Here is a 21,349-nt window from a genome sequence, read left to right on the forward strand (position 1 = left end):
AATTATAAATGTAAACTTAAGTTCACAAAAGTAAAATTGGTTCTGCAATGTTGAATATTGGTGGAGACCAAAAGTAAAACTTTTTTTTGAAGAAGAATAAGAAATAGGGAATTATTTAAGAAAAGTGCAAGGGTGGCAGTATATTTGGTCGCAACTGTCTATTAGATACATTAGTTATGAGATGTGGGTTCAAGGCATACCATATCAAAAACCAGCGATATACTGTATGTATGTCCTGTGATTGGTCCAGAGGGGTTCCAGTCTATGAGGTAGCGAGGTGTGGTGTATACAGAGGAAGAGTCAGCTTTTTAAGTTGCAAAAATCGACATTATATATTTGATATTCACAGCATGGCACTCGGCTGGTTCAAGAAAGGGGAAATAAAAACCTCTTGGTTAAGAGCACTTCACTTGTAAACCAAAGGGTCTTTCGATAATCATCATATTAAATACTCTTTTGTGGCTAGGCTTGCCTTTGGCTCTCAGCTACGGGAATGACTCACGCACGGTCTTCATCTTTTAATATGTTCTTTGTCTTTTTCTGTCAATGTCCCCTTCTTTTCTTTTCTGGTTTCTTCGTTCTATATTTCTCCTTTTCCCATGCGTTATTCCTCTCCTGCGTCTCCATTGTTCTCTTTTCTCCCATGCGTTTTGCTCCCATTCCTTCACCTGTGCCGGTAATAATAGGTGTGCTTGGGGAACCCTGTGACGTTGGTGGGGATTCCCCGCATCTGACTCCCATTGACCACCACACCTCTGGATGGTTCACAGTACAAAGTGCATAAACTCCCACACACAGACAACAGGGCCTATAGTGCATCCCTTATGGAAAAGTCCTATGGGATTCCCATGGAAGAATTCAAGAGAATTCCAATGGGGACCCCTTGGGACTTTAGAATTATAGTCAATACTAATATTACAGTGACACAACAACTGACAAATGGCCATTTTGTAATGTTTAGTTAGCGTGCTGTATTTGTAAAATAGTACCCGGAAAACAACAGTCTCAATGTCAACAGTGAAGAGGCGACTCCGGGGTGCTGGCCTTCTAGGCAGAGTTGCAAAGAAAAAGCCATATCTCAGACTGGCCAATTTAAAAAAAATATGAAAATGGGCAAAAGAACACAGACACTGGACAGAGGAACTCTGCCTAGAAGACTAGCATCCCGGAGTCGCCTCTTCACTGTTGACGTTGAGACTGGTGTTTTGCGGGTACTATTAATGAAGCTGCCAGTTGGGGACTAGTGAGGTGTCTGTTTCTCAAACTAGACACTCTAATGTACTTGTCCTCTTGCTCAGTTGTGCACCGGGGCCTCCCACTCTTCTTTCTATTCTGATTAGAGCCAGTTTGCGCTGTTCTGTGAAGGGAGTAGTACACAGCGTTGTACGAGATCTTCAGTTTCTTGGCAATTTCTCGCATGGAATAGCCTTCATTTCTCAGAACAAGAATAGACTGACGAGTTTCAGAAGAAAGTTATTTTGTTTCTGGCCATTTTGAGCCTGTAATCGAACCCACAAATGCTGATGCTCCAGATACTCAACTCGTCTAAAGAAGGCCAGTTTTATTGCTTCAATAGTTTTCAGCTGTGCTAACATAATTGCAAAATGGTTTTCTAATGATCAATTAGCCTTTTAAAATGATAAACTTGGATTAGCTAATGGACAAAATGTGCTTTTCTATAAAAAACAAGGACATTTCTAAGTGACCCTAAACTTTTGATCGGTAGTGTACATGTGGAAGTCATTGCCTCCAAAATGGGATCACTTTTTCAATTAGAAACAACTATAGCAGAAACTGAAATTCTCACCCTTCAAAGTGACATTCAGCAGAAATCCAGGGAAACCACTGAGATGAAGGAAGAATTCTGGGAGCTACTGCTAGAGGAGAAGTATCCCAACATAAGATGTGCTCTCAACTTATCAGTCCTTTTTGGATCAACCTACCTCTGGGAGTCTGCAACCTACACCTGTGAGTCTGCTACAGCCCTGACTATGAAAAACTACTTGCCTCCACTCAATGCCAAAAGTCACAGTAAGGTAGGAAATGAAATTAGTTGCACTTATTTGTGGAAAACATGTTATTGGTCCACATTATATTTGGGTATCAAATAGGTATCATAGCAGCAGGTCCATACTCAGTGGTGTGTTGCATTTCATACATTTTGTTGGTTGGTTTAGATTTAGAGACTGGTTGATCTCATCAGGCTGGCAAATGAAAAAGTAGATCTCACATCAAAGAAGGTTGAGCACACCTGGCCGAGGGGTTCACATACTTTTTCCAACCTACACTGTGAATGTTTAAATTATGTTTTCCCTCATTAAAATGCAAATCAATTTATAACATTTCTAACATGCGTTTTTCTGGATGTTTTTGTTGTAATTCTGTCTCTCACTGTTCAAATAAACCTACCATTAAAATTATAGGCTGATCCTTTCTTTGTCAGTGGGCAAACGTACAAAATCAGCAGGGGATCAAATACTTTTTTCCCCCACTGTACATGTCCGGGGGATGCTATTCACGAGGACATATTGTTCTGTCTCACGATTCACGAGCATGAAACGGCATATGGGATGTTCAGTGTGCTGTGTGGCTATATTGACGAATATTCCATATGGGATTGAATGGTGGGCTTTTGGACAAATGGGGTTCCATCTATGTTGGGACGGCAGGCAGGCCAATGCACTCTAGTTATGAATATGTCTCCCTCTGCCATATGGATGCATTGTACGACACACCGAGAGCAACTGGCGGAAAAAGAGCTGAACACAGAACTCGGAAATACACTACATAACCAAAAGTATGTGGACACCTGCTCGTTGAACATCTCATTCCAAAAGCATGGGCATTAATATGGAGTTGGTCCTCCATCTGCTGCTATAACATCCTCCACTCTTCTGGGAAGGCTTTCCACTAGATGCTGGAATACTTCTGCAGGGACTTGCTTCCATTCAGCCACAAGAGCATTAGTGAAGTTGGGCACTGATGTTGGGCGATTAGATATGGCATGCAGTCAGCATTCCAATTCATCCCAAAGGTGTTTGATGGGGTTGAGGTCAGGGCAGGTGGCACTATGCATTCGGGCACTATGCATTCGGGCTGGTAGCATTCTCCTGGCATCCTCCAAACCCAGATTAGTCCACTGGACTGCCAGATGGTGAAGCGTGATTTATCACTCCAGAGAACGTGTTTCCACTGCTCCAGAGTCCAATGGCAGTGAACTTTACACCACTCCAGCTGACGCTTTGCATTGCACATGGTGATCTTAGACTCGATGAATAGTTATTGTGCTCACGTTGCTTCCAGAGGCAGTTTGGAACTCAGTAGTGAGTGTTGCAACCGAGGACAGAAGATTTTTTATACGCTACGCGATTCAGCACTCGGAGGTCCCGTTCTTTGAGCTTGTATGGCCTTCCACTTCGCGGCTGAGCCGTTGTTGCTCCTAGATGTTTCAACTTCACAATAACAGAACTTACAGTTGACTGGGTCAGCTCTAGCAGGGCAGAAATTTGACTTACTGACTTGTTGGAAAGGTGGCATCTTATGACAGTGCCACATTGAAAGTCACTGAGCTCTTCAGTAAGGCCATTCTACTGCCAATGTTTGTCTATGGAGATTGCATGGCGGTGTACTCGATTTTATACACCTGTTAGCAATGGGTGTGGCTGAAATAGGTGAATCCACTAATTTGAAGGGGTGTCCATATACTTTTTTATATATAGTGTGTACTGCAGCAGGTAACTTCAATTTTGTCTGTGCCAAATGGAAAGCACATAAGTGGCAATAGGCTCAAGTGATGCAAAGTCAGTGAAACGACTGTCAAACTCAGATAAGACGCTCTGGACTTGCTCCATGTAATGTGCACTGTCAAGCTGTGCTGTATCCTTGCCCTGACATTCAAGTTCTGAATGCATGTGTTGCAGCTTTCATGTGGGCAGTTGTAGTTTGCATTTAAAAGTGTCCACAGAGCTGATCATGCCGATTACATGTTTTCCTTTTCCTTGCAGCTCTACATTCAATTCATTAAGCATGTAAGTTAGGTCAGTGAGAAAAGCTCAATCCAGGAGCCACTGTGTGTCCTCTAGCTGCGCATATTCTGCATGTTTGGAGACCTTGAGAAACTCCTTGATTCCAGGCAACATCTCACTGTATCTCCCTAAAAATGTACCTCGGCTCAGCCACCGCACATCCGTGCGCAGCAGGTCTGTGTGCTCGCTTCAGTCTCTTCTAAGTGAGAGCGAAGTATCCTCCGCTGTAAGCTTCTTGCTCGAATAGAACACACAATCTTCATCGAACATCCATCACCTCTTTCATGTTTAACATCTTCCCGCACAAAGCTTGCTGATGAATTACGCAGTGATAACTAAGAAAGTCCTGGAAAGAATCATCTTGTTTGCAGAATGCAACGAACCCACTAATGCGGCCTACCATAGCGGGTGCCCCATCGGTAGTAATGGAGACTTACAAAAAGGCAGTTGGAATTTGTTAGCAAACTCCATAAAAGCTTGAAAAATATCTTCACCCCTTGTATGACCTTTCAGTGGCAAAATGGCGAGTAGTTCCTCCTTTGTACTCATGTTGTCAAATACCATTCTGATGAAAATGCATAACTGTGCCATATCTACCATATCTGTGGACTCCTCAAACTGGAGGGAATAACACTCGCAGTTGTCAATATCCTTCTGCAGTTGATCCTCGAGGCTTTCTGCTATTTCCTCACATCTTTTCACCGTATTTCTGGAAAACTGAATGTCATTGATGGCAGCCATAATTTGTCTTATTCTTAAAATCCACAAACAGCGAGTCTGCAGCCTCAATAAATGCTTCCTTGATCAATAAATGCTTCCTCCCCATCTTTTAATACATTTTTATGTTTAGCAAGAAAGCGACTCACACGATAAGATGCTATGGTTGCCGATTCTTTTAGTTCTTGTACCTTTTTTCTTCGTAATTCAGTCTGCTGGAAAAACTATTTTCTGGGTTTTGTCTGTGGTTTTATAATGTCATTCTGTTACCTTTCTTTGGGATAGCGACTCTATTATAGCAGATGAGGCACACACATTTGAGTTTGACATGACGAAAAAATAACCCTCCCATTCCTTGTGGAAATTATACGTTTTCTGTTTTTGTATTATTATTGCTGCTGTCGACCACACAACTTAACAACTTAAGAACAAATCTGACTACAAAGTTAGCTAGCTAGCTACCTGCCTGGCATCACCGTGACAAGGAGTTGGCGTGTGGCATCTGACCTCGCTAACTAGGCATAAGTCAATTAGTGGGCAGGGACTGGTCATATTTTATGTAAATCACGTGACTTTTCAGACATTGCTGTGAATGGAGGACTGTCGAATGTTAAAACAGAAAGAGATTATTGTCACAATGGTCGTCTGGAAAGGACCAAAACGCAGTGGGTTGTATACTCATCTTCTTTTAATAGGAGAAAGAAGGAAAACCAAACAAACACGTATACAAAAATCACAAAATGATGAACGACGAAATACAGTCTTGTCAGGCATAGACAGCTAAACAAGCACAACCTCCCATAAATCACAAACAAACACACCCTAATATATAGGATTCTCAATCAAAGGCAACTAGACAACCCCTGCCTCCAATTGAGAGTCCACACCCCAATTAACTAAACATAGAAATAGACTAACTGGAAAGAACATAGAAATAGACTAACAGAGCAACAGAGCAGTGACCAAAAAACCCGGAAATAATAAATCAAACACCCTACTACATAAACCATCACCCCGAAACACATAAACAAAATACCCTCTGCCACGTCCTGACCAAACTACAATAGCAAATAATCTTATTACTGGTCAGGACGTGACAGTACCCCCCCCCCCCCCTAAAGGTGCAGACCCCGGATGCACCTCATAAAAAAATAAATAAAATAAAAACAACAAAAATAAAAATTCCCCCTAAACTAAAGGGAGGGTGGCTGCCGTCAACGACGGCACCTGTGCTACACCCCCCCCTCCCCAACCCACCTATACCGGAGGTGGTTCTGGCTCCGGCCTACTGTCCTCCAGAATGCAGACAGACTTGATCAGTGTCGGGCCGTAGGCAGACTCCTCTCGTTCCGGATCTTCGGCAGACCTCTTCCGTTCCATACTGAAGGCAGACTCATTCGATATACAGTTAAACATATCTAGTTCCGAATCGTCAGACTCCCTCGGTTCCGGGTCGCAGGCAGACTCCCTAGGTTCAGGGTCGCAGGCAGACTCCCTCGGTTCCGGGTCGCAGGCAGACTCCCTCGGTTCCGGGTCGCAGGCAGTCTCCCTCGGTTCCTGATCACAGGCAGTCTCCCTCGGTTCCGGACTAGACACTGTTGCCGGATACTCTGGACCGCACACTGTTGCCGGATACTCTGGACCGCACACTGTTGCCGGATACTCTGGACCGCACACTGTTGCCGGATACTCTGGACCGCACACTGTTGCCGGATACTCTGGACCGCACACTGTTGCCGGATACTCTGGACTGCATACTGTTGCCGGATACTCTGGACTGCACACTATTGCCGAACTCTCGAGGCTGGGCTGACGCACTGGAAGCCTGATGCGTGGTACTGGTACTGGATGTGCCAGTCTGGGGACCCGCACCTCAGGGCTAGTGCGGGGAGCGGGAACAGGCCGAGTCGGACTGGGTTGACGCACTAGAAGCCTGATGCGTGGTGCTGGTACTGGAGGTATCAGCCTGGGAACACGCACCTCAGGGCTAGTGCGGGGAGCGGGAACAGGCCGAGTTGGACTGGGTTGACGCACTAGAAGCCTGATGCGTGGTGCTGGTACTGGAGGTATCAGCCTAGGAACACGCACCTCAGGGCTAGTGCGGGGAGCGGGAACGGGACGAGTCGGACTGGGCTGACGCACTGGACCGTAGAGGCGTACTGGCGGTCTCGAGCGCAGAACTGGCATCGATCTAACTTGCTGGATGCCCACTTCCTCCTGGCAAATGCGGGGCACTGGTATTGCGCGTACCGGCCTAAAAATACTTGGCCTCGCCACAGTACCCATTACCCCGAAGCACGGGACCTGTCCATTCACTGGTTGCCCAGAAAAGGTAAGGGGATTTGGCCTGGGGCTCAAACCTCGCCCAGCCAAACTACCCACGTGCCCCCACCCCCAAAAAAATGATTGGGGCTGCCTCTCGAGCTTAAACGCCAGTCGTGTTCCCCGGTAGCGTTCCCGGTCCTCACCAGACTTCCTCCATGGCCCTCTCCAGCCAGAATCTGCTCCCACGTCCATTTCTCCCGCCAGTCCATATTGAATTCCCCTTACTCCGCTGCTTGGTCCATTTTAGGTGGGAGGTTCTGTCACAATTGTCGTCTGGAAAGGACCAAAACGCAGCGGGTTGTACACTCATCTTCTTTTAATAGGAGAAAGAAGGAAAACCAAACAAACACGTATACAAAAATCACAAAATGATGAACGACGAAATACAGTCTTGTCAGGCATAGACAGTTAAACAAGCACAACCTCCCACAAATCACAAACAAACACACCCTAATATATAGGACTCTCAATCAAAGGCAACTAGACAACCCCTGCCTCCAATTGAGAGTCCACACCCCAATTAACTAAACATAGAAACAGACTAACTAGAAAGAACATAGAAATAGACTAACATAGAGCAGTGACCAAAAAACCCGGAAATAATAAATCAAACACCCTACTACATAAACCATCACCCCGAAACACATAAACAAAATACCCTCTGCCACGTCCTGACCAAACTACAATAGCAAATAATCTTATTACTGGTCAGGACGTGACAATTATAGGTATTGATTTGTGTGGCTGAATTTTAGTAGATGAATAATCATCTCACGATCGACTGGCAAGCACTCCGCAATACAATTTAAGTGCACAAATTTGAGTTATCGAGGTGACAGACATTGACACATTCAATACCGCCTTGCACATTCTTGCCTGAATCTAGCTTATCTAGTGTGACGTGGTGAGGTTGGACCCAGGTGCAGAGAAGAGACCAAACAAGGAATTAGTGGTTAAGGATAAACATAATACTTTACTGAGAAACGGTAGTCACAGGATCACAGTACACTTGAAAAACAACAAACACAGTCTCAAACTCACTCAGGAAACGAACGTACATGGTAAACAATTCAAGCTTATGCTTCACTATATTGGATCACTCCAATATATTGGTGTCACTCCGGGGCAGAGGGATACATCCCAGGTGAGGATTTACAGATTTACTCCCGTGTACACCTGTGTCATGGCTGGGGTCTGCCCCTATATATAGACCACATGACCTCGACACACGTTCTCTTTCATTTTCTCGGCGGACGTCTGTATCGTTTGAGGTACACACTTTCTGAAGTTCGCTTGGTAAGTCACTGATAAGTGTAATATCTTGTGTGGAAGTACACTCACTGGCTGTTTGCAGCCTGGAGCAGCTGGCCACATAACCAGCCCCTCCTCGAGTGCTCCACTCGCTGCACGCGGTTGATCTGTATCTTCCGCCCGTGGTTTGTTGTACTTGTGTTTCGTTAGCGTTACACTACGACTCCGTGTGCATCCATTAGTATGGTGGCTCTTGCTGCCACAAACTGTAATTTACCTTACACAACTTGCTGACTGGCTTGTTCTTTGTGTGTGTTGTGAATTGCTTTAACATGCTGCTCCCGCACGGGTTCTCTGCTAATTACCATGCAGGTTTTTTTCTTGTTGGTGAAACACACACACACACACACACACACACAAAATATCAAATCCATTATCTGGTTGCTGTTTTATTGTCTACCTGCTTTTCCCACATGGGTCTTCCACATTTTATGCAGAGGTACTGGGTAATTTATCCCTCACCGGGTTCCTATTCCTCCAAGCAGGCCACAACATAAGCTCTCCCAGGGCGTCAGACCCCTGCTCCGTGGCCATGTTGGCTAGGCTGAGCTTATGGCTTTCCTTTGTGACAGGTGTGATGGTGGCATCCCCCCTGGGTCTCAGAACGCCTGCGTCTGGCGCGATTGGAGGCCATGCGCGAGTGGGTCGGCCAGGCTCAGGCTGGGGACAAGCTCCCTCCCTCAGGAGTTGTGCGCCAGCAAGCTGTTAGTCCCTCTACTGGGCCCAGTACCCCACCCAGGAAGCATGGCCAGAGCCACCAAAGGCAGAGCCCATCTGCTGCCAGTCCTGGACGGTGGCAGGAGTCGGATAGGCTGTTCCTGGGGGACGATGCTGGCACTGTTCACCACCGTGAGCGGGCTACCAGGCCATCAGAAGCCAGCAGCCAGGCTTCATCGCCCCCAGCAGCTCGAGAGGCTATGAGGAGCCTACTCTCTCGGGTAGCCACTTCACTGGACATACGGGTCCCTCTGCTCTCTTAGCCGACACGGCCATGCTGCTACAGGCCTACCTGCAGACTCTGTTGCCCCGGCGGAGCATCGTTCGATGCTGGTGGCCCCATACTGGCCCAGACAACCCTGGTTCAGCCTTCTTCTGTTGTCTGGGACGCCTTGGCAACTGCACCGGGTAACTCTGTAGCATCCGAGACGGCACTGCCTCAGTCTGTGGGCTTGGCCGCTGAACGGCACCAATGGTCCATGTTAGGACTACAGGAGGGCGTAATGAACACCATGTAGAGCGCAAGGGCACCGGCTACAACCGTGGCATACCAGTTGCGCTGGCGGTTGTTCTGCTCTTGGTGAACTGGTATTGAGGTTGTGCCCAACTCATGCGGGGTGCAGCTTGTCCTCCAATACCTGCAGTCTCACTTGGATGAGGGCTTGGCAGCCTCAACACTGAGAGGGTATTTGGCCGCTATATCTGCCTGCCATGAGGGGTGGACAGGCCATTGGGGTGCCATCCCATGGTCTCCAGGTTTATGAAGGGGGTTCTTCGCCTGCGTCCAGTTAAGACCTGCTCAATGGCGAGCTGGGATCTGGATGTGGTCTTGGCAGCTTTGGCAAAGCCGCCTTTCGATCCGTTGGAGTCAGCCTCCCTGAAACACCTCTCTGTGAAGGTGGCTTTCTTGGTAGCGATTATTTCCATGAAGAAGGTGGGTGAGCTCCAGTCCACCTTTAAGGGGAGATCATGGGTGGACAGCCACACCTGTTGACCTAGTCGGAGTAACCGAAGAGACCTTCGGTGCCGGTATGCCTGGTGTTGGTGTCAGGCAGAGGAGCGGAGCAAGGAGGATCGCGCTCTGATCCAGGTGCTGCGACATCATCGAATGAATGCCTGCTTCGGCCTCTTGTTCAGGATACGGGGGTGGGGCGGGTGAACCTGAACTGACACTTGAACGGCGACAGTCATTCAAATTTGGCAGTATGTTCGTCAGTGTGTTGTGAGCATACTCTGCCCAGACGAGGAACTTGCTCCTGTTGCTGGCCTGGGTGGAGATGAAACAGCGGAGGAACTTCTCCAGCCCCTGGTTGGCCCGCTCAGTTTGCCCATTATACTGTGGGTGGAACCCCAAGGAGAGACTCAGCGACACACCCAACAGGGAGCAGAAGGCTTTCCAATACCGTGCAACGAACTGGGGCCCACAATCTGAGACAATGTCCTGGGGAAGTCTGTGTAGTCGAAAGACTTGGGTAATCATGAGATCAGCGGTCTCCTTTGCTGAGGGCAACTTGGGTAAGGCGATGAAATGGGCTGCCTTAGAAAACCAATCGACAAACACCAGGATAGTGGTAAGCCCTTGGGATGGGGGTAACCCTGGGATAAAGTCTATGGACAGGTGGGACCAGGGCCGGCTGGGGATGGTCAGAGGGTGGAGCAACCCAGCCGGTCGCTGTCATGAGGACTTGCTTTGGGCACAGGTGGAGCAGAATCTCACATCCTCAATCATGTCGGGCCACCAGAATTTCCACCTCAGGAAATTCAGTGTCCGATTAACCCCTGGATGCACAGTTAATTTAGAGGAGTGTCCCCATTGTAGTACTCAGGAACGGGCTGATCACGGAACATGAAGTCTGTTAGAGGGACCCCCATTGGGGTCAGGTTCTCGGGTCTAGGCTTGTTGGACCGTGGTCTCAATGCTCCATATCAAGGGGGCCACAATGCGGGAGCTGGGGATGATGGGCTCGGAGTCCCTCTGCTTGTTAGAGACATTGTGTTGGCGGGACAGGGCGTCTGCTTTCTGATTCTTGGATCCCGGGGGATAGGCTAGTGTGAAGTTGAACCTGTTAAAGAACAGAGCCCATCTAGCCTGGCGAGCTTTCAACCTCTTGGCTTCTTGAATGGAAACCAAGTTCTTATGGTCCGTCCAGATCACGAAAGGACGAAGTGCTCCCTCTAACCAGTGTCTCCACCCCTCTACCACGAAGGGACGGGTAGGATCAGGATGGACGAGGATGGGTCCGGAGGTGAAACAGCCCTTGAGCTCCCTGAATGCCATGTCAGCCTCGGGGGTCCAGCAAAGACTGTTCTGGGACTTGCGGGTTAGGGCCATGAGAGGCGCTGCCACCGCACCAAAGTTGCGTATAAAACGCCCGTAAAAATGGCAAAATCTGAGGAACCGCTGGACTTGTTTGAGTGAGGCGGGATGGGGCCAGTCGGTGGCTGCCCTCACCTTTACGGGGTCCATTTGGATGCCGGCGGTAGAGATAATGTGGCCTAGGAAAGAAACGTGGGATACACGGAACTCATACTTCTTTATCTTGATGTATAGTCGACTCTGCAGGAGGCATCTCAGGACTTGGCGGACGTGTTCTGGAAGGGTCTTGGAGAAGATCAAGGTGTCGTTGAGGTAAACAAAGATGAACCGATTCAACATATCCCTTAGCGTGTCATTGACCAATGCTTGGAAGACTGCCGGTGAGTTCAATAATCCGAAGGACATGACTAAATACTCAGTGGTCACTCGGAGTGTTAAAGGCAGTCTTTCATTCATCTCCCTCCCTGATTGAGTGTAACGAGTATAACAATTCTTAACCTGTCTGGGCTAGGGGGCAGTATTGAGAATTTTGGAAAAATATGTTCCCATTTTTAACTGCCTCCTACACCAACTCAGAAGCTAGAATATGCATATTATTGTTCAGGTTTGGATAGAAAACACTCTGAATTTTCTAAAACTGTTTGAATGGTGTCTGTGAGTATAACAGAACTCCTATGGCAGGCAAAAACCTGACAAGGTTTCAAGCAGGAAGTACCCTGTCTGACAAGGAGTCGTGCGTCTTGCATCTTTTTATTGAAAAGTAAGGATCTTAGCTGTAACGTGACAATTCCCAGGGCTCCAATAGGCTCTCAGAGCCCGCGAAATAACTGAAGGTTTACGAGGGAGCCTCAGGTTGAAACATATTATCGCCTTTTGTAAGTGGCTGCTCGGAGGACCTTTCAATGATGCGCGTGCATGAGTCGCTTCTGAGGAGAAATTTTATTCGGCTGTTTAGGCTCAATGCATACTCCCGGTCGGAATATTATCACTTCTCTACGACATAAATGGCATAAAAATTGGTTTTAAACAGCGGTTGACATGCTTCGAAGTACGGTAATGGAATATTTAGACATTTTTGACACGCCAATGCGCCATGCGCGAAACCGGGAAGAAGCATTCTAGAACTCACGAACAAAACGTCGCTGTTTGGATATAACGATGGATTATTTGGGACCAAACCAACATTTGTTATTGAAGTAGAAGTCCTGGCAGTGTATTCTGATGAAGAACAAGCAAGGTAAGAACATTTTTCTTATAGGAAATGTGATTTTGGTGGATGCTGACCTGGGTGGGTATCTAAATAGCTAGCCCTGTAATGCCGGGCTATGTACTTAGATTATTGCAAAATGTGCTTCATCCGAAAAGCTATTTTAAAATCGGACATATCGAGTGCATAGAGGAGTAATGTATCTATAATTCTTAAAATAATTGTTATGCTTTTTGTGAACGTTTATCGTGAGTAATTTAGCAAACTGTTAGTAAATTCAACGGAAGTTTGCCGGGGGTTATGCGTTTTCTGAACGTCACATGCTAATGCAAAAAGCTGTTTTTTGATATAAATATGAACTTGATTGAACAGACATGCATGTATTGTATAACACAATGTCCTAGGTGTGTCATCTGATGAAGATCATCAAAGGTTAGTGCTGCATTTAGCTGTGGTTTGGGTTTATGTGACATGATATGCTAGCTTGAAAAATGGCTGTCTGATTTTTTCTGGCTGGGCACTCTGCTGACATAATCTAATGTTTTGCTTTCGTTGTAAAGCCTTTTTGAAATCGGACAGTGGGGTTAGATTAACGAGATTCTTGTCTTTAAATAGCTGTGAAATAGTCATATGTTTGAGAAATTGAAGTTATAGTATTTCTAACGATTCAAAAATCGCGCCACTGGAATTCCAGTAGCTGTTACGTAGGTGGGACGAAATCGTCCCACATACCCCAGACAGGTTAATCGCAATCCTGTTCAGCCCTCTGTAATCGATGCAGGGATGCAGACCTCCATCCTTCTTTCCCATGAAGAAGAAGCCTGCACCAGCTGGAGATGTAGAGGATTGAATGAAACCTGCCTCTAGCGACTCCCGGATGTAATTGTCCATGACTGCTGCTTCAGGGGTCGAAAGGGAGTACAGACAGCCTCGGGGATGGGTGAAGCTGGGTAGGCGTTCTATGGCGCAGTTGTATGGTCGATGAGGAGGGTGGGTGGCAGATTGCCTCTTGCTGAAGGTCTCCCGGAGGTCGAAGTACTTGGGAAGGTGAGCGGAAAAGTCTTGGTCTTCAATGGATGCCGGGGAACACGGCGAGGCTCTTGGTGGGGGTCTTAGGCATCTAGTCTGCCAGTTCTTACCTCAGTTTAGTAGGTGTCCTGTGGACCAGGAGAATAGTGGGTCATGTAGCACTAGCCAGGGGTACCCTAGGATAAGGTGGTTCTTGGGACCAGTGATCAAAAGAAAACTAAGAGTCTCTGAGTGGTTCACCCCAACCTGCAGTAGAATGGGCTTGGTCTGGTATTCCACCTAGCTGGAGCCAATGGGGCGTTCATCGAGGGCTTGAATCTGCAGAGGGATGGGACATTTCACACAGGGGATTTGTACATCTCTGGCGAAGTCTTGGTCAATGAAATTATCCACGGCCCTGGAGTCCACGAAGGCTTGAATGTGGTGCTGACGGTTGTCCCAAGGGAGGGTTGCGGGTAGTGTAACTGCACAGCTCGTCAGGGTCTCCCCTTGTCCTGGAGAGCCCCAGTGGTTCCGTCAACTCTGGGCATGTAGAACGGAGATGGCTGTGACCTCCGCATTAGAGGCAGCAGCCTTCGCACATGCGCCTGTCACGTTCCTGTGGTCTCTGATGCGTACGTCCCAGCTGGCTGGGCTCCCCATACGACTGCGCCAAACTTCTGGAAAAAAATATAGTGTTTGACCAGATACAATGTTATTTCACAGTAAACAATTTGACAACAGACTTTCAGCAAGCTTACAGGGAAAGATGATTGGCTAAGAGAAATTGATGATACAACGATCGTGGGGGCTGTCTTGTTAGACTTAAGTGCAGCTTTTAACATTATCGATCAGAGTCCGCTGCTGGAAAAACGTATGTGTTATGTCTTTACACCCTCTGCTATAATGTGGATAAAGAGTTACTTGTCTAACAGAACAGAGAGGGTGTTCTTTAATGGAAGCCTCTCAAACATAATCCAGGTAGAATCAGGAATTCTTTAGGGTAGCTGTTTAGGCCCCATGCTTTTTTCAATCTTAACTAACGACATGCCACTGACCTTGAGTAAAGCCAGAGTGTCTATGTATGCGGATGACTCAACACTATACACATCATCTACTACAGCATCTGAAATGACTGCAACACTTAACAAAGAGTTGCAGTTAGTTTCAGAGTGGGTGGCAAGGAATATATTTCTAAAACTAAAAGCATTGTATTTGGGACAAATCATTCAGTAAACCCTAAACCTCAACTACATTTAGTAATAAATCATGTGGAAATTGAGCAAGTTGAGATGACTAAACCACATGGAGTAACCCTGGATTGTAAACTGTCATGGTCAAAACATATTGATACAACATGTCCATAATTAAGCGCTGCTCTAACTTCAACAAGGCAGGTCCTACAGGCCCTATTTTTGTCGCACCTTGACTACTGTTCAGTTGCGTGGTCAGGTGCCACATAGAGCCATGACCTACATGGAACTCTATTCCACATCAAGTAACTGATGCAAGCACTAACATTTGATTTAAAAAAACAGAAAAACACCTTATGGAACTGTGAAGCAACACAAATATAGGCACTGTCGTGTCTTTGGCTATGCCAGATTAAGTGATATTTCATGCTATTCTATAAAATCCTTTCTCTGTAATTAATATTACCTGATTAAGCTAATCATGTAAATGTAATTAACTAGAAAGTCGGGGCACCACGGAAGAACGTTTATAGAGCCGTTATCTTCCGAATAAACTCTTAAAATACTTAGTAATATTTTACATCGATAGCCGTCATCTTAATCATCTTATTTTCAGTCTCATAATGAAAGTTGTAAATTCTTGGCTATCTTCACGAACCCTGGCTAACAAGTTGAATCAGCAATACAAAATTGGGTTTAATTATTTATTTACTAAATACCTAAACTAATCACACAGAATTACAAATACACAGAATACAAATGATGTCATACAGAAAACATCCCTGGTAGACGGAACCTGTATGATGGCTGGTTACACAAAGGAAAGGGTGTTGGGCTTGAATGAAAGAGCGGGAAGACTTAGGAACAAAGAAACAGCAGCTATGCTATCGTAAATACAGTATCTTATGCATTCTAAATTACCGCCCATTTGGAAAAGGAAAATGCAATAAATATTTACTCTGAGCTGCGCTTCGGTAGATTGGTCGTAGATGCTGGCCGGGTTGGCCAACAGATCTTCCTGTCCTCGGAAGAATGTCTCTGGTGGTAAATTGGATACGTGGTGGTATCTTCGTCTGTTTGTTAGACTGGATCCGTCGTCCGTCCTTTCCTAGCCCATGTCTTCAGCGACCGCTGCTAACTTAACGGCTAGGAAGTATCACTTCTGTAGTGATTAAGCTCAAAGTTCATACCATTCGCCACTAAAGCTCACACCGAGGTTGGCTTAGTTCTGTACTTGACGTGTGTCCTTCTAAGGTAGAGGCTGCAGACCTCACGTACTGGAACATGTGGTTATCTTTTCATCAAAGGCTTATATAGTGGAGAGGGGGAAGGATGCGTTTCATCGTTTATAACTCCTGTCTCTTCACAGGGGTGGGCCACTGATCAAGCAGTGCACTTTCCTTATGAAAACTCAATTCTCTCATTTGGAAGCTAAAATTACATTTAATCTCCTAACAAACAATTTCAATATCAAACATTTCAATTGCATAACAATTCCATGTGACTCTGATAACTAGAGGGTGTATACTTTCCCAGGTACAGTTTATGTCGTCCTGTCATCAGTCATAATGTCTCAGATGACAACCGAACTGACATCCATACTCATTACGTTCCAAAGCATATTTCCAACTGGTTTTATTACCAAAATATGGTTCCTTTCCCCATTTGTTTGATGTTCCCAGACTCTACATTTAACAGGACAGCAGTCCTTCAGGACAGCAGTCCTTCAGTAGGGTCAGAAAGAGAGGGGAAGGGAGAAAGGTATTTATGGGGGGGTCATAAACCTTACCCACAGGCCAACGTCATGACAGCACATAGACATGCATACACACACACACACACACACACACACACACACACACACACACACGTTGCCCCACACGTTCTCGGATGCGGTTGTCAATCCTGAAGGGCAGCGTTATCAGGGACTCGAGGTCCTCTCCCAGTTTCCGAGTGCCCAGTTCAACCTTGATGGAGTTAGACAGACCCTGGTGTAAATCGGTAACCAGTAACTCAGTATTCCACCCACTCTCGGCTGGCGAGGGTGCGGAACTCAATGGCGAAGTCAGCAACTGGTCTGAACAGTTGACTTGCCGCTTCTCGTCCACCGACTGGGTGGTTGAAGACTCGTTGCAGCTTGGCAGTGAAGGCTAAAATGGAGCTGCAGGATGGTGGCTGCTGTTCCAACATCGCTGTTGCCCACGTCAGGGTCTTGCCCCAGAGTAGAGAGATGATGTAAGCGATCATGGCCCGATTGGCGTGGAACGAGGAGGACTGTAGCTCGAACACCAGAGAGCACTGTGTGAGGAACCCCTTGCATTCTCCCGGGTGGCCGTCACACCGCTTGGGGGCTGGGATCTTGAGTTCCCTGGGTGCAGGTTCCCTGGAAGAACTATGGCGACGCCTGTAGCACTGGGTGATAAGACTTGGGAATTGGTTCCTCCTGGGTTGAGGTTGGGCCGTGGTTGGAGGTAATCGGTAAGTGCCTGGAGGGTCTCTGATATTTGGGAGAGTTGTTCTTGCTGCTGCCCCAGCAGTGCTCCTTGGTGGGTTATAGCATTCTGGATCTGGGTGATCTCTGCTGGGTCCATGTTGAGGCAGAAGCTTACTGTGATGTGGTGAAGTTAGACCCAGGTGCAGAGAAGAGACCAGACGAGTAATCAATGGTTAAGGATAAACATAATACTTCACTGACAAAACAGTAGTCGCAGGATCACAGTACACTTGAAAAACAACAAACACTAAACATTTCAAGCTTCTGCAAAGGACAACAGAAAACACACCTCTTTTAACAGGGAAATCATAACGAGTAAATGGGACACACCTGAGAGTCATTAATGTCTCTAGGACGGTCTCTGCCACCCTCTGGTGACAGGTGGAACCATGACATCTAGGGTGTAATCATTAGTCCAACAGTTGCAAACAATAGTTTATATTGGACAAATTCAGGTATGTTTATCCCCGTTCTGTTCCATTTGCTTCCGTTTAACTTCTTTCGGCTAGAATCCCGTTAACGGGATCGATTTGACAACAGTCGGTAAATTGCAGAGCGCGAAATTCAAAAACACTAACTTCATAATATTAAACATTCATGACGATACAAGTGTCTTACATCATTTAAAATATAAACTTCTTGTTAATCCAGCCGCTTTGTCAGATTTCAAAAAGGCTATACGGCGAAAGCATACCATACGATTATCTGAGGACAGCGCCCCGCATACAAAAGGATGAAAACCATTTTCCAACCAAACAGATGTATAACGAAAGTCAGAAATAGCGATGAAATAAATCGCTTACCTTTGAAGATCTTCCACTCTTTGCAATCCCAAAGGTCTCAGTTACACAATGAATGGTCGTTTTGTTCGATAAAATCCTTCTTTATGTCCCAAAAATGTCTGTTTATTTGGCGCGTTTGATTCAGAAATACACCGGTTCCAACTCGCCCAACATGCCAACAAAGGATATAATAAGTTACCTATAAACTTGGTCCAAACATTTCAAACAACGTTTTTAATCCAACCTCAGGTACCCTAAAACGTAAATAATAGATACAATTTAAGGCGGAACACGGAACACGCTCTCTTTCACGCGCAGCAAAAGACTAGAGTCCACCTGAGTGACACTTACAAAGAATACGAATACTTCTTTATTAAAAAAAACATCTAACAATTTCTAAAGACTGTTGACATCTAGTGGAAGCCATAGGAATTGCAATCTGGCTCCTAATAAATCAGGTTTCCCATAGAAACTCATTGGAAAATCCAATGACCTCAATTTTTTTCCCTCTGGGTGGATTATCCTCGGGGTTTCACCTGCTACATATGTTCTGTTATACTCACAGACATTATTTTAACAGTTTTAGAAACTTTAGAGTGTTTTCTATCCAATACTACCATGTATATGCATATCCTAGCTTCTGGGCCTGAGTAACAGGAAGTTTACTTTGGGCACCTCAGTCATCCAAACTTCCGAATACTGCCCCCTTGCCTTAAGAAGTTTCCGTTTAAGAAAAGTTTTTCAACAGAATCGGCGGAGTAAATATACCCCTGATCACACACAAACACAGTTCCTTTTCATAGCAGCCCAATCGTTGTATAATTCCTTCTCACATCTACGCACTCTCCTCCTCTCACCTTTTCCCTTCACTTGTGGACTTCAGTGCACAACACATCTGCTGTCTGTGACCAGGTGAAAAACCTTTCCAAGCCGAACCTTCATATTATAAATGCTAATCTCTACACACAGCCTACATCATTGTCACCATAATAGCTAACCTCAAGTCAACAACATATCTACTGGAACTAACGCGTTAGTAAACCTGCTACAATCATGCAGTACAGTGTACAGTTAGGAAGCAGTTACACCGGCAGGCCCGGATGGCAATACATTTATAAAACCAAAAGCTTACATTGACTTGGAAGATTTCCAGTGTTGGATAGCCCGAGCTAGCTTGGTATGATAGTATCCCTCTGTTTGAGCCGTGTGTTTGAGTAGGCTAAACTTGGTGGCTGCATTCGCTATCTAAGTAAGTGAAAGGAAAAATATATATGAAATATAGATAGCGCTCTCTCTCTCTCTTGCTTCTCCTTAATTTTTGAAAAAAGGTATTTTCTCAAAACTGTTCAACTATTGTCTTTCTCTTTGAGTCAACTACTCAACACATTTTATGCACTGCAGTGCTAGCTAGCTGTAGTTTATGTTTTCAGTACTACATTCATTCTCTGATCCTTTGATTTGGTGGGCAACATGTCAGTTCAGGCTGCAAGAGCTCTGATAGGTTGAAGGACGTCCTCTGGTGGTTGTCATAATTACTGTGTAAGTCTATGGAAGGGAGTGAGAACCACAAGCCTCCTAGGTTTTGTATTGTTGTTTATGTTCCCAGAGGAGGACGGACACTAGCTGTCGTTCGGCTGCAACATGACACTACCCTACAGATTGACTTGGTTGGATTTCTGTGTAATGAAAAGAAAATGACAAAAAACAGAACTAGTAAGTGTCCCACACAAGTGATGAATGCTCACCTCCAATGCTTGGAAGAGCACTTTTGGATCTACTTCCCAATCCATTTGACGATGATCCTGGCTCAGTTGGCATGCTGGTAAGTGAAATCGAACAGCTGATCGAGCGATCATGTGACCGAATGCTGCAGACAACGCATTCATGGGTCACTACGGAGGAGTTTTGGTTCCTGACTCAAAGGGAATACCCTGCTGTCTCCCTCTGATAATTAATGCCGTGTTCAAAACAACTGGGAACTCTGAAATCTCTGACTTACAACTTCAGTGCATTCAAGATAACTGGGAAGTCTGAAAAAAATGAGCTCAGACTGGAAAAAATCATTTTGAACAGGCATCTAACTGGTAATTCCAACTTGGGAACTCTAGCCTCTTTCCAGAGCTCCGACTTTCCGACCTAAAGATCATTGATGTCATGATTTCACCTCATATTTTTCAGAGTTCCCAGTTGCCAGTTGTCTTAAAAGCATCATTCAACACTTGGTAGGCTACCCTTCGCCAGCTCAAATCTGTGTGAAGCTGGAGTCAGTGCTCTCGTCTGCATTAAAACCAAATATCGATATAGGTTGCATTTGACAGCACAGATGATGTGCACACTGTTGACCACGCCCCCTGTCTTTGAGAAGCTCCAATGTGACATGCATCAAGCACACCCATCTCATTAGTGGTGGTGAGATAAGAGACGTCAGACTCATTTGCAATTGACTGTCACAGCACCACATTAAAATAACGTTTTGGTGAGTTGAAATGACAAATCAGAAATATATATTTGAAATGTAACCTTTATTTAACTAGGTAAGTCAGTGAAGAACAAATTCTTATTTACAATGACGGCCTACACCGGCCAAAGCCAGACGACGCTGGGCCAATTTTGCACCGCCCTATGGGACTCCGAATCACGGCCAGTTGTGATACAGCCTGGATTTGAACCAGGGTGTCTGTAGTGCTGTAAAAGCACTGAGATGCAGTGCCTTAGACCACTGCACCACTCGGGAATCCAAATACTGTTAGAATGTTTTTCAATTGACTGCCAATGCCCCAAATAAAAAAAGTTAACATTAGCTGTTAATTACATATTTTTTGAACATAGTTGGGGGTCACAAGAATGTTCCGATATCAAAATCGGGTCATGGGCCAGATAAGTTTGGGAACTCCTGGGTGTAGAGTATGCATGGCATTACCTACAAAACAGCTTCCTGCATATTACATGCTGACCACACCGCTTGTGTCACGTGCGCAGGTGTTGCAAAAAATTTTTACACATACATGTTATTCAATCATTGCACCCACATTGCTGGTCCGCATCAACGAGCTTCTGCTTAGCCAGGCGCCAAAAAATAACTTGGTTCTAGTTTTGACGCATGACGCGCTGCAAGTCCAGCCTCTCCCATCTTCTCATTGGTTTTTAGGAGCATATACCCACGTCGGCGATTGAAAGATGAACTGAAATCCACAGTCCAGTCGGTTGCCAACCCCAATATAAAGTCCAAAGAACAAGAAAAAGCCGGAAGGAG

This window comes from Salmo trutta, chromosome 1 (genome assembly GCF_901001165.1).
Source record: "Salmo trutta chromosome 1, fSalTru1.1, whole genome shotgun sequence".
NCBI lineage: Eukaryota > Metazoa > Chordata > Actinopteri > Salmoniformes > Salmonidae > Salmo > Salmo trutta.